General features: G+C 43.8%; 1 pseudogene; it reads right to left on the bottom strand.

Moving 5' to 3' along the window:
• Positions 1 to 7,641: 7,641 nt before the first annotated feature.
• LOC102815144 overlaps positions 7,642 to 9,534 on the bottom strand; it is a 6,651-nt pseudogene continuing 4,758 nt past the window's right edge.

Below are 9,534 nucleotides of genomic sequence, written 5' to 3'. Positions count from 1 at the left end.
CCCGAAAGTCAGGAGGGGAACAGGGTTTTATACAAAAACACAGTGGTTAAAACAGACTTGTCTTGTTAGCTAAGGTGGAATATTCCAGCAGACCCTTATCCTGTAAGTGGGAGTAAACCCACAAATAACCCTTATCTTGTTTGCATGGATGGGCTAAGTTTTTATCCTGTTTGTTCAGGTGTCCTTGGGGTTTTTCTGTAAGAAGTTTATTTATTATTTTTCCATAGGGTGTGTGGGGGGGGGGAGGGGGGCGGCAGAAGGGGAGGCATGGCGAGACGGGCCTGAAAGGACTTAGAGGATACCTAGTTTAAATGGGGGCTGTTAGTCATGCTATAACATTTCCCCTTATAGTTGTACATTAGCTTAAACATTGAATAATTTACACCGTTCTCCTGTTCTAGGCATTTATATGGCTGTGAGAGGACAAGTAGTGTAATAGATTCTATTCAGGACTTCTGGATGCCCTCCCAAATGGAAAAATAAATCAGATATATTTATTACACTCTGAGCTAAATAGACCCAAATGTTTTCATCCCATTGAAAGGAATAATGGCTTCTGAGAATCCCATTGTGTCCAAGTTTTGAGTTCGGCTAATTTGACAGCTGATGGGGTACCTAGAGGGCCTTCCCAGGGTCCGGTGCACCTTTTTTTTTTTTTTTTTTCTAACTGGTTTTCAGGTCTGTCCCTCATGTTCTGAGCAGAATACGATCTCCAGGCTGGAAGGGGTTAGGTTACCTGTAGGGAAGGAAGCAGACCTGGGAAAAACAATTTTACAAATAATAGAAATTGTGTGTGGTAGAGGTGTTGCCAATACTACTGTACCTTTAAATCTTGGCTGAGGTCAGGTAGAAGGTTGAAGGGAGTTGCCTGGGAAGATTTACTGTATACAACTTTATAAAGGCTTAATTTAAGCCCACTTCTGGGGGCTATTCGAAACAGGGCTTAGGTAACACCTGGTCCAATTGTAGATAAATTTCCTGACAGTTTTGTCATTTCTTTCTCTTGAGAGTATGGTTCATTTTCTTGAACCTCCATGTCAAATGCAATCCCCATTTTATCTGTAGGTGTTTGCTGCTCTGTTGTCACTTTGGACACTCTGGAAGTCCAAACTTGGAGGTAATCTCCTTCAAGAGAATTTTCACTATTTCTGAAGTTCTTAGCTCTGGTTGGGGAAAAACTTCTACTCAACTAGAAAAGGTGTCTACAAAAACAAAATTAGCAAATATTTAATTACCTTGATGGGGGCATCTGCATGAAATCAACCTTTTAATTTTCAGGGGGTCATTTATCTTGATATTGATGCAGGACAGCCTGTTTTGGGATTGTTCTTGAGGCATGTAACAGTTAGAGCTAATATCCTGAAAGATTATTTTTGAAAATGTCTTCCCTAGAGCCAGGGCCTAATGAACCAAGTCAGGGCCTCTTTCCTGTAGTGGGTCATTTCATGGACTCATTTAAGAAGAACAAGGGATAGTTTTCACAGGATAAGAACCATCCTATTAAAAAGCCATTTACTTTTTAGCTTTCACCTTCTCAGAACTAGAACAATTCCGTTGGCATCTACTTTTCATCCTTTAACCTCTCTCTCAAATCCTTCTCCCTCAGTTCTACTCAAGTCCTCTGGGTACACATTCAGTTTTTCTTGCCAACATTTCTAATGTCCTCGTCAGTGTAATCATCAGCTTTTTAAGCTGAGATCCCTGGCAGGAGGGCTATTGCCTCTACCTGGTCTTGTAAGATTGCTATTACACACCCTGCTATCCAAGTCCCTTTTTCCAAGTAACTACTTCTGTTCACGAATAACATCTAGTCCACCAGATATAGTCAAACAGGTCAGGTTTGCTGAAGAAGAATTGGTCAATGATTTCTATACAATCATGGTTCAGCCCTCCAGTTGCCACATCAGGGAGGAGGATGGCAGGTTTAGTCGCCCCATAATTCACCGGGTAATATTCAGATTGTCCAGTAAAATAACCTGATATTGCCTATCCATCCTGTTGTGAGCCATAGGCTTCCTTTTTTTTGTAGCACAAAGACGACTTAATGGGGACAGGGACGAGTTGGCCAAAGTGAATTTCTCGGCCTCTTTCCTGAGAGGATATTGTTTTGTTAGTTTGTTTGTTTTGTGGGATGGTCAGTTTCCAGGTTTTAATCAGACCTCAACAGGGGATGCTTGGTGGCTCTCCCCAGTGTTCCACTAGTCCACACGAAGGGTTTACACCTGGTTATTGATTGTCTCAGGCCGATGTGACTGGTTTCCTGAGTTTGAATCAGTAATTGCCAGGCATGTTCATGAGGAACCTCCATCTGTAGAATTTTGGTTTCAGGAAGTTGTTTGAACATGTAACTATGGAAGCAGGTCCTGGCACAGTAAGGGAAGTTGTTGTTGTTGTTATGTGCCGTGAAGTTGGTTCCGACTCATAGCGACTCTGTACAGGGTTTCCGAGGCTGTAAATCTTTACGGGAGCAGAAAGCCTCATCTTTCTCCCATGGAACAGCTGGCAGTTTCAAACGGTTGACCTTTCTGGTTCGCAGCCCGATTCGTAACCACTACGCTACAGTTATTATTATTATATTTCCCAATGAAGCAGTCTAGAGGTTTAAGGAAGCGCTGATCTTCCGGCCTCCCTGAGATCTCAGTCACCATTACTGAACAAAATGATAACAGTCTGTCCCCCGTAGTTATTTTTAGCTGAGGTCCTGGGGGTCAGGACAATTGGGGTGGCAGAGGTTGATGCAAAATCATGCTGGGTCTCCTTACCCCCTGACACCATTAGTTTTCTATAGACAATGAAGCTTGTTCAACTATCTGTTGAGTTGGATTGGCTTTTTCTACCCGATCCTCCCCTGAGAATTTGGCATTTATTTTTCCCGTCTCCAGGTTTTTGCAATAGTACATCAGTCCTTTTTAAGCTTCTCTTTCCTTTTAGGGGTCCACCCTGGGGTCCCACAAGCTTACCTCTAGTGGTCTTTTAGGGAGACAGTTACCACCTGAGACTTCTGCTCTCAGCTGTTAAATACCTCGAATGTGATGTTCACCAGCTGGGATGGATTCATGTCAATTGCCCTGTTGAATTTCTGCTATTTAATTCTAATATCCAGGGTGCTTTGGGAGATCAAAGTCCTGTTAGTCATTTCGGTATTTTCTGAGTTCTTAGAATCAAACTCTGTACTTACAGTAAGCCTCGTAGATTCATTTAAAGAATTCAGAGGGGTCCTCAGTTGGCTTCTGCTGAACTGCCCATACCATGTTCAAGTTCTTTGGTTTAAGAACTCCCCTTTTCAGACCTCTGAGAATGTACTTTATATAGTGCTCTAGTTGTGGCAGGTCCATTTAGATTTCAATTTGTGTTAGCTAGAGGAATTGCCTTGACTAGGTCAAGGGTCCTGTCCAGGTTTTTCTTTTCTTTTTTTCTTCTCCATGGATGAGTGCTATTTTGTCCCATGCCTTATCTCACACCAGCCTTTTTAGTTGCAGTTCTGGAGCATTGTCAACAGAGCCTGAATATCTGCCCAATTACAATGATGGATAGCAAAATAGTGGTTATTAAATTTGTTGTTTTGGTTGAGTCATCCTGGTGTGGTACTGGGGGTCAGTGTGCTGGACCACCAAGTCAGTCCAAACCGCAAGGTCAGCAGTTCAAGCTCACCAGTCACTCCTTGGAAAACTTACACAGGGTCACCATGAATTAAAACCAATCCAACAGCACTGAACAATAACATCTAAATAAGAAGGATTTGAATTTTTCCTATTTAACAAGCCCAAGATAGAGAAAGAAGTATGTGTCCAGTAATATCCTGCAAATTGCACTTCTGTATTCAATTTTACCAGTATCTGTAGAGGGGGTATTGCCTTGTAGAGAAATCACTTCTAAACTGCTTTCCTCAGTGGCTGAATATGACCAGGCAGGTTCACTAGGTCAAGTTATACTTTTCTGTAATTGAAGCTGCTGGTGTATTAGGAGTTGTAATAAGACAATGTAACAACCAAAAGCTATATTTCAAAAAAGTAATCATTCATCTCTTTGTATATTCATGTACGGGTCTGCTTAGAACTGTTTTTACCTAATACTCATCTGTATTTATTTTTCCTCTGCATGGCTTTTATAACTTTCTGCATTTTATATTTTTCTGCATTTCTATTGCCATATCCTGGTCATCTATTTATATGCAGCAGTTAGCAAAATTGAACTTCTCACATACCCCTCCTCCTTCCACAGCCAATAAGTAGTCTAGGGCTAATCTATTTTGATCGATGGCATTTTGCATCTGGGTCTATTGTCATGCAAGAAGGGTTAGGGCCACGCCAGGTCCATTGGTTATAGATTCAGTTACCTAGGAGGGTGCGCTCACATTTATAGCAACTATAGGAGCTCTGGTAGCGTAGTGGTTATGAATCGGGCTGCAAACCTTAAGGTCAGCGGTTCGAAACTACCAGACACTCAGTGGGAGAAAGATGAGGCTTTCTACTCCCGTAAAGATTTACACCCTGGGAAACCCTGTACAGGGTCGCTATGGGTTGGAACCAACTCGACGGCACTTAACAACAACAACATAGAAGAGTAGTGTGGTTACTGTTTGGCCCACCTTGGTGGTGTGGGTGTGTAGATTACACAGATTTCTCCCTTTCTCACAACCCAAAGTCTAATTAAAATGAGTCCCACAGAGGATATCCTCATGTTTCAACCATGTGTAGATCAGCCAGCACCCGGTTTCTGGCTGAAGCAGGGCAGGTTGTACTTCTCAATGTTACCTTGTAAGTGTTGGTAAGGCCTGGGGCTTTTCAGTAAAGCTGGGTTCTGACCTTTCAATTATATAAGTAGTGGGAAGAGAAGGGGGTGTAAACCAGGAATGGGCGGTTTTGGAGTAGCAGATGGGGGTGTATTTCAGAGGCCTGGTGCTAGCACAGGCGATGTGTGAGGAGTGAAGTAGGAGAGGTTGGGGAAGGGGGAGGAGGCGAATAGGATCTGAGGCCTGAGCAGGAGAAAAGGGGGCTGGAAGGGGAGCAAGAGGGTTGTTAGGAAGGTGATTATAAGGTGGGGGCATGGAGGCATCAACGGCAGAGTCCCCTGGATCTTGGAGGACTGCGGAGGTGGAGGGGAGTTCGGGTAGTGGTAACGGGAGGCACCACGTAACGAGAAAGACAGAAGCTTATGAGACTGTTTGTTCCTGAGGGTGCATTGGTGGACCCAGGGAGGGAGAGTCTTAGCGATTTGGAGCCAAGAAACTGGTCCGAGTGGCCCAGTTTTCCAATGATAACTTCATATACAGCAACAACATGGCGGGAGGTCCAGGGTCCCAGGGTCTGGCCAGTTAACTTGAAAGGAGGGTCGTTTAATTTGACAAAGAGTTCAGAGCCTACCAGGTGTCATGGAGTCATCATAATCTCCAAAGAAGCCTTGGAAAACTTTTTAAACATGCAGTCAAGGACAGTGCCTCGATACTGAGACTGGCCCACGGCAAGGGGTAAGGGAATGGGAGGAAAACTATAAGAGGAGACAAAAGACAGAGTAATAAAAATTTACTTCATCTGAAGTTAGAAAACCAAAAGGGAGGAAAATGTTCGACATTTCTCAAGCTGAAATAACTGAAGAAAATATTAAAGTCTTGACTTAAAATATTAAAGCATTCTATGGGGAAAATATTGAATGATGTAGAAACAATCAAACAAAAATTAAAGGTATACACAGAGTAACTGTATCAAAAAGAAACAATCAATGTTTAAACACTTTAAGAGATATCATATGATTAAGAGCCAATGTTACTGAAGGAAGAAGTCCAAACTGTACTGAAAGCATTGGTGAAAAATAATACTCCAGTAATTGATGAAATACAAATTGAAATCTTCCAACAAAATGATGGAAATGGAGGTGCTCATTACTATGCCAAGAAATTTGGAGGAGCTGGCAAACTGATATGAAGAGATCCAAATTTGTGATCATTCCAAAGAGAGATGACCCAATGGAATGCGGAAGTCATTGAACAGTAGCATTAATATCACATGCAAGTAAAATTTTGCTGAAGGTAATTTAAAAATAGATGTAACACAGGTCTGGAAAAAGGAGACAGGGATAATATTCTTAGGATTCAATAGTGAGTAATTGCTATCATGGTTAATTGTGACTCTCTCAACAGTAAAGGTAGAAGTTTTGTAACAAAAACCAGGGAGTAGTTAATCTTACAGTCCAGAAACAGAGGACCATCAAGGGAGAAGAGAAGAGCACAAGCAGAATGTGGGACTCTACCAGAGAACCAGTGACACTAGCGATGGAGGTAGAGTTGCGGACATGGGCAGAGAAAGTTTCTGAGGACTCTGGACTTATGGAAAGAAAAAGACTGTGTGCTGGCAGCTAGGAGGTAGGCTTGAAGAATGTGCCCTTTGGTTGTTTAAATTATTATATATTTCTGAGTGTTTTGCATACATCTCCCATACAAAAAAAAGAAAAACAAAACAAAACAAGAAAAACAGAGGGAGTAGAGGAAAATACTATTGTATTGTTGTGCCCAGAATTCGGGATCCCCAAAGACCACCCGAGGATCTGACACTGATGCAAGTACACAAGGGTTGTTTATTCAGGCTGCAGCCAGGTCTCTACCCACACCCGAAGCAGTGGATTAGGGATCTAGAGCCCTGAGCCCTTTGTTTGCAGGGTTTTTATAGAGTTTACAAACAGGTTCGGGGGTCTTTCACTTAACTTCTCTAGGATTGGTTTACATTTGGTAAGGTATGGGGCAACACAAATTGATTGGCCATTACCTATAGCTTAATTAGGGTAAGGAAGGCATTCATTATCTAGCCTTGGGTTTGTCAAGAATGTTTATCTCTTTTTTTATGGCTCGAGAGGAAGAGGGTCATCTCCGTCTGGTACTAACTGACCAGGCACATTCCTGAGACAGGGAGATGTGCTCTAGCCTAGGTAGAAAATGGAGTTTTCTTCTTTAGGTCCCACATTCCCCCCTTTACAAGAAGCTCTTAAAAGGCCCAATCATTGGACTTGAGGCTGTCAGTTCAATCTTCTGCCAAGCTTTCTGTATCCGGCTGGTACTGAGACCTGAGTACCATTATTTGTACCACGTTTATGCGCTCTTTGATGAATGAGACTAACCTGTTAAGTATGCAAGGCCCAATGGTCAGGAGTAGCAGGAGAATAGCAAGGGCCCTATTAGAGTAGAGATCAAAGTGGTGACCCACGGGGAGAAGTTGAACCACGATTTGAACCACCCTTGAGCTTGCTGTCATTCACGCTTACGCTTGGCTAGACTTTCTCTAACTTTGGCCATAGTCCCTTTAATGACTCCTGAATGATCTATGTAAAAACAACATTCTTCATTTAGGGCTACACAGAGCCCTCCTTGTTGTAAAAATAATAATTCGAGCCCTCTTCTGTTCTGCAGGACTACTTCTGACAGTGAGGTTAGTGATTCTTGGAGGTAGAGATAGAATTCTCTATCCTTTCTATATCTAAATCTATTGCTGTTCTAAGGCTTTGATATTGCTGCCCCTGCAGGATCAAAGAGTCGCTCCTGTCGCTGTTCCCGCTGCCCCTAGTCCTAACAGGAGTGAGAATGTTATTGCTGTAGCTGGTTCTCGTTTCTCTCTGGCTGGGCTATCCCACCACTAATTTGAAAGGTCTATATTTTCATGGTATATCAACCTCGGTATTAGCTGTATTAATACACAAAAATCTTTGGTTGTAACAAGGACTTGAGTATGTACACAAGAGGTCAGTCCCACCACCCATTTGCCGGGGGCAAACATAGGTGTTTGTTCCGGCCGGCTGGATAGTGCTGCAGAGGTGACGGTGGGTTTTTGGGATGGTCCCTATACATAGGCCTTGTCCGAACACTGACTGCAGGGTCAATTTGTTTTTCTGAACTGGTGGACATCTGGAGGAGTTGACACTGGTGGTTATGGTGGCGTTAAAGGCAATTCCCTCATAATAGGGAGGCTTCGCGTCATAACACAGCCAGTATGATTCAGTCAAATTTGGGCTAGAGGCGTTCAGAACTAGGTATGTTTCATTAATTAACCGCAGTAGCGGGTCTTCTAGGGTATTGGGCTTGTAGGAAACTGTTATCTCTTTACTCTCTGTTTTAGTGCTCACGGTTACTAATCTCGGTATTCCTTGTGGCGGCTTCAGTGGATTGAGAATTTTATTGGGCCCTATAGATGTTCTTAGGGTTTTTACTATCTGCCTTAACGTGAATATTACCCTGTGGTCACGTTCAATTTTATAAACATGTATTCCCCACACTCTGCCTTTTGTCCATTCGGTCCACTGCTTGCCTTTTTCTGTAAGCCGAATGACTATTGGATTACACTTATATTGCTTGCAAGGTCCATCCCCACACCAGGTACCCCATGAAATGAATCCTCCCCTGTTAGGGAGTCCCACTGCTTGCCGATTCCAACACTCTCCATTAACTAATCCTTTGCCTGAATAATTTCTCTTTACAGTTATCAAGTCCCATGTCGAGAAGAGTTTCCAATATGTGTCTCCGGTTGTTTCGCAACCCCAAGATGCACAAAAGAAATGCTCTGGTCCTCTGCACTTATAAGCCTGAGCCTTACTCCTCCCGTCCTGGGGGCACAGATAGATGGGGAGTGTCCTCAGTACTGCTCTGAGGGAGGGATGCCCACGTCTAGCTCCAGACCCTATTCCTACGCTCGAGCAGCGTCTACTGCAGTCAATTTTCCCATTACATTCAGGTACTCCCCCAAGGCCGGGTTCAAACATTGGCACATCCCATGATCCCGCAGCTAGCTGACATAAATCAACTATTATATCAGGCCACCAAGTGTTAGGGGTCGCTTGCTTAGACACTGACGCAACTACTTCTCCCGCATGGGAGAGAACCTACCAGGTCAGCTGCTGGGGTAAGTGAGGGGATCCTTGGGTCCATGGGATGAGGGTTAATAGGATCAGGGTTACAATCACAGTCAAGTTCTGGGTGTTTCTCTTAGATCTCATCCTGGGAGGGTCATGGTGGGCTTGGGCTTTTATTCTAGGGAGGCTGAAGATGACCCAGAGGGCTGAGCTAGCCGGCAAGCTTTGTGGATATGAAGTTTTAAAAGGTTGTCTCGGCCTCCGGATATTTCCCATCATTGCGCGCCCTCTTGTGGTGTCGGTGGGTCAGCTGGTGGAACGTGTGTGTGGTATACCCATGCAGTGACACTGCCAACTTTGAGGGTGGTGGGAGTGGTCAAGATCACCACAAAAGGTCCCTTCCAACGCGATTCAAAGTCTCCTTGCCGGTGCCTCCGGATGTAGTTCCAGTCTCCGGGGTGATAGGGATGGGGCTCTTGGGGCGGGCCTGTCTCATACAGCACTCTCAACTGCGGCCAGACACTGCAATGCACCTGCTGGATACTTTTCAGGGAAAGGAGCAACTTTTGGTCATCAAATTCAATCAGTACTTCTGACCGGAGGTTCAGAATGATGGGTGGGGGACATGATCTCAAATGGGGTCAATTTTAGCTTGTATGGTGTGTTATGCATTCTATAGAGGGCGAAAGGAAGGAGAGTCACTCA

This window comes from Chrysochloris asiatica, unplaced genomic scaffold (genome assembly GCF_000296735.1).
Source record: "Chrysochloris asiatica unplaced genomic scaffold, ChrAsi1.0 scaffold00228, whole genome shotgun sequence".
NCBI classification, from domain to species: Eukaryota; Metazoa; Chordata; class Mammalia; order Afrosoricida; family Chrysochloridae; genus Chrysochloris; species Chrysochloris asiatica.
This window is presented reverse-complemented; position numbering and strand designations above follow the sequence as displayed.